The following is an 8,258-nucleotide window of genomic DNA, read 5'->3' on the forward strand; positions in this document are numbered from 1 at the left end:
CGTAAAACATGGGACGTTTTAAGTTGGAAGGAATCTGCAAGGCCTTCTAATACTCTTTTTTTAATGATGGAGAAAATGTTGTCACATGTCCAATATTAAAGAACTAATTAGTGACAGAGCCAAAACTAGACTCAAGAGTTCCTGATTGACCATAATCATTTCATTATCCTAATCAACCCTCAACAATTCAAAGACCAGATTCTGAAAGCATTCACCCAGGATTCAGGAGTAGAGTTTGGTGACAGATCATTTGTTGAACATGGGCAGGGCCCTGAGTTCCATCATTACCACCTTAATAAAATAAAATAAATGTGTATCCATCTTTATCTATAAAGGACAATGTCTTGCCACTGTATGTAATGACAAATCTTTTCCAATTTCTTTATGCCACATACACCCACTTGAGAAATCCTCAGTGTTACACCAGAAATGTTGACTACACAAAGAACCTTGAATCAAATGGGAAAGTTCCCCACTGTAAACTCCAACTACCTGGAGGAGAGAAGATAAACTAAGATTATGAGATCCTAACTTGTTCTTAAACTTATACTTCCTACCCAAAACAAGTTGGAAATATTCCTTCTCTTTTTATAGGGAATATTAGGGATTAAACATAGGACCATTATATGTAAGGCAAGTATTGCATTACTGATACATACATACATATATATACATATGTGTGTGTGTGTATATATATATATATAGTACATATATATGATACATACTGATACATGTATATATGCATATATATATATATATTCCTTGTTGTTTTTTTTTTTATTTTGAGGTAAGTTATCACTAAAATTTCCAGGCTGATCTTCAACCATTAGTGATAGAAGATACTTTCCATGAGTATCAGCTATGCAAATTGCAATATTATGATTAAGATATGTATTTGCATCTGAAAAGAACTATCAGTACACATCTAGAACCAGAATTTCTATACATAAATTCTAGACTTGAATTTACTAGCTATTTCAGTACCAATAAATTACTTAAACTTAAAGTGCTGTAGTTTCTTCCGTGGGAAAATAGAGAGGAATGTGGCTATAACAACAAGGACTCAAGAAAAATGAATGCATAAAATGCTTAGAAAAGGGGTTTACCTACAATCGAGGCCGTAAAATTGTTATCTGATACTGTATAGGGAGAAAAGGTAGCTCAGCCAATTAATCTCCAACACTGAACATGGCAGGAACTCTTTTAACGGATTTTAACCATGAAATGTATGCAAGTAAGAATTCCTCTAGTTTCCAGCCATGTCTATTCATTAAATTTAGTCAAGCATGCCCTTTCCTCGAAAACATTAGTGCAATCTTTATTTCAACTACTACTTTTATATCAACTGGGGTTCTTTTTCAAATTAGAATGTCTACATTAAGAAAAAAGGATCCCACAATAATTCTGAATTAGTGAATGGTGACAGTCCCTTAGTCCACTTGCATCTCCCCAGTACAAGCAATCCTGGATATTTTAAAGAAATAAGTAGGTTTTTTTTTTTCAACCTGTCAAACTCCCTAAATTTCCACTCACAAATATCCCAACAGGTTTAAAGGGCCAAAAATATAAAGAGAAAGTTCAGTAGGTCAATAAGCCACTGCATAGTTGTGGCTTTTAGGCAATCACAAGTTGAGATGAGTCAACAGTATGATGTAGATGCTTAGAAAGCAAACTCGGAGCTAGAAGACAGTAATACAAGTAAAATGCCTGGTCTAAGAAAATAACTCAGCAGCAGATAGATGATACCTGGAGGGCTGTGTTCATATCTGAGCACCCACATTCTTATGAGAACATTTTAGTACAGAAAGATGTCAGAAAAGATGGTGAGGATGATATAGCTTCTGAAATTCTGCCATGGAAGGGAGGAACTAGAAATTTTTGTTTTTTCCTTAAAAAGAAGACATTTAGCCAGAATATGACATGGAAACAAAATTAGATTTATTCAGTGTAGTCCCTGTGGGAGAATCAGGGTAATAAGTAGAACACATGAAGAGGCAAATTTAGGCTCAGGATCAGAGAGTCCTGTCTAAGGATATAGACTACCCTTAAACAGAATGGGCTGCTTGAGAAAGTGGTAAATTTTGTTGCACCAAACCCTCAGAGATGGGAAGAATGCAGAAACTATTTCTAGTTTTTGACTTTTAAAAAGATGATATCAAGGAATATTTCTAAATAAGACCTGTTATAATAGCCCAGTGATTCTATACTCATATTGTTCAGTTAGCTGATTTCACTTGTAACAAACTCTTACCATTACCTTCAGATTAATCCTTTTGCTTAACTTCATTTGTCCCTATTCTATCCTCTCCCCTCTACTCCCATTTCTTCTCTCCTGTCTCATTTTCTACCAATCATAAACACAAATATTTACTATTTAAGACATATGTTAAATTCATTATACTCCAGGAACCCCTACTAGATAGATAAGGCTGTGTTTGTTCTAAATAAACCATTTTTTTTACTACTACATGAATGCTTCAATTTGAAAACTCTTATTTCTCCCTCTTCTGCAAGTGTGTTTAAATTATCCTACCCAGAATAAACTCATAGTTTACCCCATGAATGTATATAATCTATGTTTCTTCCTGAAATATTCCTGGTTAACTACAAAGTTACGTGAAATTCATCCTTCAAGGCCATGATCTGGTCCAACTTTACCTGGCCTTTTCCTTCACTTTGATCAAGCTGTGTCTCTTATTCACTTTTATTTTTAACACAGTCTCCAACTTTTACATTTACATAATCAACATTTGTTTTTCAAGCAATGATATTGTTTCCAAAACCAAATAATGTGGATATTCCCATTTCCTGTATGCTTTAGAAAATTTTTCTGATTATTTTTTTCATTTCTCAGTAGGTGTTATTACATAGTCATAGATATTAAGAACTGTTCTAGTGTGAAAACTTTCTTTGCATTTTCAGAAAGCATACCGCTTTCTTAGAACATAGTTTATGGTCAGTAAACTCTGAACTGTTTGTCTGTACTTTTAAAGTTGTGTTGAATGCCTATCTGGACATATTGTTTAGATTGTAGGAACACAGAAGTAAACAAAACAATCTTGGATATATGCCTCCATAGAATTTACATTTTTAAATATGGCCAATAAACTATTTGAAATAGAGGACTTATCGAAAGAAGAATGAACATGAAATGCCCTTCTGCTAACCATACATGTGTGCCATCAAATTAACTTGAAGTAAACAACATGCGAAGCAATTTTAGAAACTCTATTCTTATCTTTATAATTTTAGTGTACCCATCAAAAGTGACATATGCCATTCTGGTGTGAATAAAAGTAAGTTTTGACAGCTTATGGATTTGTTCAGCCTAACTAGAGTCTTATACAATCTAAGTAGAACCAAACTGAGTTAGCTACCACTAAGCATCAAATGGCTGAATTTAGCACATCTAAGATATGTCTGACCAATTATCTTTATTCTTTGGTATTTTTTTTCAGTAAGTGAATATCCGACCACTTAATTCCATGGGAACTGGTGCATTTTATGTCACAAAAGGACAGAAATCACAAATTAATGCAAAAGAAGAAATAGGTAGGGACTGAATATAATATACTGAGCATTTTTCTAGACATGCAGAAAAACCAACGTCTAAGTCATGGCTCCTGATTTCACTAAGACCAGAAAAGGAATAAAATATAGGGAAACAGAAAGTCTGTCAGGTCTAAATGAATGGTGACCATAGACACAAGAATGCCAAGTGTGAAACATAAGCACTTCTTCATATGGAACTAAGTCGCCACTAAGCCAAAGCTGGCGTCTGTATAGGGAGCAGTGTTTGGAAAGTGAATGGCTTAAGGGCAGAAATGAGAGCTCCAAGCTGACAAAACCTGAACGCAGCCCAGTTCTGATGCTGTGCCTCAGCACATGAAGCTGTTTCTCAGAGAGCAGCCTGAGAAGTTGAAGGAGCTCTTTTTCTCCCTGCTCTTCACTTCCCCCACAGACCAATGCAGACTATGGAATGTAAGTCCACAAACCGCCACATCTCCACTCTTTACCTTGTGAGGAGGCCAAAAATGTTTAGCTATGTCAGTGGGTCCAATAGCCAAACCTCATATTTTTATGCATAAATAATTGAGAGTATGTGTAACACTCTGTCCTCGGGGTTTTCAGGGACTAGGAGGGTGTAAATCATCTTGGAGTGCTGAATAAATGCAGATTGATAAAGAAATGTACACAGGTTTACACATATAAATTCGCAGATATTAATATGCTGGAACATTTTCTTCATCAACCTCCAAATAACAGCTGGACCTCAAATATTTGAAAAAGATTTATAAGTCCAGCAACAGTTCCTTTGCTGTTTTCTCCTTTAGGAGCTACAACTAGTGATTTTTATGTGACTTTCAACAGCTCGTCTAGGGCTCTGTAAGTTCCAGAAGTTTGAATAAAGGAGACTCAATATGAAGGTGTGATGGTTTATTTAATTGCAAAACAATCTAGAAAAAAAGGAGTGTCAGTTCAGGAGGATCCCCTTAAAAAAGAGAAATGTCATGAGTAGAGATTTCTCAAGATCAGAGAGGCTCTTGTTATTATTCTTCGAAGGATTCCTCTAAAGCAGCTATGCTGTGATGAATCTGAACACATTCTAAGACTACTTTTAGAAATCTGGGTAAAATCTTGGCTAGGTTTTTCAAGGGAAAAATGTACATATTCCCTAGGAAAAAAATGGATATGATGTTGGTAAGGAAATAATCCAAAGAGCATATGTATATCCAGAAACCCTTCTATGGGTGGCATTAAGAGTTTTCCTTCAAAGAAGAAAACACCTCCTTTAGATATTGAGAACAGAACATAGAGAGAATAGGAAGGAAGCAGAAAAATAGGTGATATAATTTATTAGTATCAAATGAAGCAAAGAATATATGCACTCTAGAATTACCAGTGTGATAGCTCTAATGTACAACAGCTAAACAAAAACAAAATGTTGCATGGATAATAAGAGGGATTGTTACAATGCAATGAAGTTTTTACTCTACAAAATAAAAGCACACTATGCTTAAGGATAGTCTTTCAGAGTGCAGAAACTGTGACCCTTGGCTGCTATCATTTTTTTTCTATATTTCTTGCCAAACAAATGTTATGAAAGAATATCTCCAGGCATTTGCTCTACCCTGAGGGTTAAAACATGTACAGGATTGGAAACTGGCAGAGTGCTGAAGTTGGCGGACTCATCTGCCTCACTAAAGCTTCTAGAAACTTCCAAGGGCTCTAGGGATGAGGGAGTTGTCTTTTTTGGAGAAAATCAGGACACAAAAAATGTCCAAGTCTTCAGAACAATTGATCCATGTCAGCAGATATAAGTAGGGAACAAATTTGTTCAGTGTAGATCCCATGATCTCAGAATGCTGTATTTTACATTAAGAACATCTACAGGAAGTACTTTTGCCAGGACAAATAATCATGAACTTTTCTCAAATGGAGAAGCTGTGAACAAAAAGCAGAGACATATTTGGGGAAGAGATAAATGATTGAGGCTTTGAGACAGGATTCTTTGTGGCTAACATTTTTCAGAAGAATTCTATGGCAGCTGAATTCACTCTTGGATATTTTCAGGTTTCCAATGATATTTCCATTCTTCTGCCTCTGTGAAAACCAAGATCATACTCTCACTTGTATAATTATTTCAACAAAAATTTGTTCTAAGATCCTCTTATAGACTTTAAACCTTTCTGGCTACTAGGAACACAGTCAAGAGCAAAATTCATATGAATTCTATTCCTAAGGAGAAAAATAAGCAAGTAAGCATGTACTTATCTGTAAGTCTTTTAGGTACATTCAGAGAGGTATGTGAGCATAATGTAAAGATAGATGTCTGTAATGCAAGCACACAGGAGCAGGATAGTAAATCTAAAGACAGCTTGTACTACATAGCAAAAGCCTGTCTAAAAAAAATCATTGGAACTGAAAGTTAGTAGAGTGTTTACATTGCATGCACAAAATCCCAGGCCCTATACTCACGACCAATTTTAAAAAAAAAAAAAAGAAAGAAAGAAAAAGAAAGAAAGGCAGCTGTGCAAGTCTGTAATCCCAGCACTCAGGAGTTAGAGGCAGGATTGGAAGGTCAATGTGGTCTTTCACTACATAGGACGTTAAAAGTCATCCAGGACTACATGGGTCTCTGCTTCAAATAAAGAAGAGAAAGAAAAGAGAAATAAACAAAGAGAGGGATGGAACAGAGAAAACAGGAAAGAAAAATAATACTTTTTATACTTGATACTTAAGATATAAAGTATAAAAAGAAGAAAAATGAAGTCAGCTTGAGGATACGACACGTTGATTGATAAAAGACTAGTTAAGTGTGAAAGGTAGAGAAGGGTAAGAAGGTAATTGCCAACAGACAGAAGATACCAAAAACATCAAGGAGTAACATACATGTCTGATAAGCTGTATACAGGATATTATTACTAGGTTTAAGATGTGACAAGTTAGCAAAAATCATATAATAATATTTCAGTTAGACATATTGAATTTCAATGGCCATCACTTTGACATCCATTTGAGTTTTAACATGAAATTAGGTTAACGTAGTTGACCGAAGGAAGTTATTCATTTGATGCTATGACTGTCCAAGAATAAATACCTCTAACTCAAGAAGATCCCTTGCTAAACCAGTTATAGATTTTAATTAACATTTTAAGGTAACATCTGTATAACATGAAATTAACCACTGTACTGGTATTCACTAGATTTGCAGTGCCATTCTTTCAGCAGGTATCTAGTTCTAAAGCATTTTCCCCACATCAAATTAAAATGCCATAATAGCATACTTGCTAAGCACTCAGTTCTTTATCCAAATGCACAAATTATGAGCATCAGGACTTGAGAGATGATCAGTCAGTAAAGTGCTTTCCAACCAAGCATGAGAGTACCTGAGTTCCACTGATCCACAGCATGCAGGTAAAAACCAAAAACAAACAATTTATGACCATCCAGAAACTCAGTAATATGCTTCCCAGGAAAGAAAATATGGATTGGGTATCCAAAACCAAATATTCATCTTAAAAACATGCATATGAGTAAAACTGTACAGACTGAGTTACATTTAAGAATATATATGTATATGCCTTTACATATATGCATGTAACAACAACAAAAATAGAGGCCATGAATTTGAAAGAGAACAAGGAGGACTGGGGAAGGGGATAGTTGAAGAGGAAAAGGAAATTATACAATTAAACCACAATCTTAAAAATAAAATTATAAAAAATAACATTATCTTCCTCCTGAATGTATATCCCTAATAGTCAAAAGAAGATTAAGTATGAATTGTACAGCCAAATTTTAGCCACAAAATCAAAAAAAAAAAACTGTACTAAAAGTTCATGACGGCAAGTAAGAACATCTTTCTCTTCTATAGGACTATATTTCATCATTAACATTAAAGTCTATGGAAACTGTTTGCTCTGTTAAACTTCATTTATATAGAATATCTGAGCCTGCTGTACCCTGGGGCCAGCTCAGGATTTCTTTATCACCAATTAGAGCTAAAATAATTTTCCAGTGCTTCCAATTATGATCACACCCCTGAGGGAACTAGCTTCTTGGGTGGGGTGAAGAGCAGAGAGATTCATATGAAAAATCTAGTATTAAGCATCTCAAGCAAGCCAAAGCAGCTGGATGAGCAGCAGAAAGAATTCATATGAGCTTGGGATCAGATTATATGACTAGCCCTGTCTTCCAGAAAACAAAGCCAGTTAATACTTGCCAAAACTCCTTAGATGACCACCACAAAAAAAAAAAAAAAAAACAAAAAACAAAAAACAAAAAAAAAACAACAAAAAAAAACCTATAAAACTCACTGAAGAGACTAAAATCTGAACAGCATTTTATCTTGAAATACACACCTTGTAAAGCTGCAAATAATGCTATGATGGTATAGTAAATAAGTGTTTTGTTCTTTCCACGAATCCAGCTAGCCAAACGAGCATGGAAGAAAGAGGTACTTTCCATGTATCCAAGTAGGCAAACGAGCACATAAGAAAGAGGTTTGCGGTACAGCTGAGCCACATGGCAGTTCTATTTTTAATTTTTTGAGGAATCTCTGGACTAATTTCTGTGATGGCTTTATTTATTTGAACTCCTGCCAGCAGCGAATAAGGTTTCTTCTTCTCCTACACAGTCTTCAATTTCTTGTCAAATTTCTTTATGGCAGCCATTATGGTGGGAGGAGGGAGTTTAAAGAAGTTTTAATGTGCACTTCACTGGGACTAGGGGTATTGAATCCTTTTTTTTTTTTT

This window comes from Mastomys coucha, chromosome X (genome assembly GCF_008632895.1).
Source record: "Mastomys coucha isolate ucsf_1 chromosome X, UCSF_Mcou_1, whole genome shotgun sequence".
NCBI classification, from domain to species: Eukaryota; Metazoa; Chordata; class Mammalia; order Rodentia; family Muridae; genus Mastomys; species Mastomys coucha.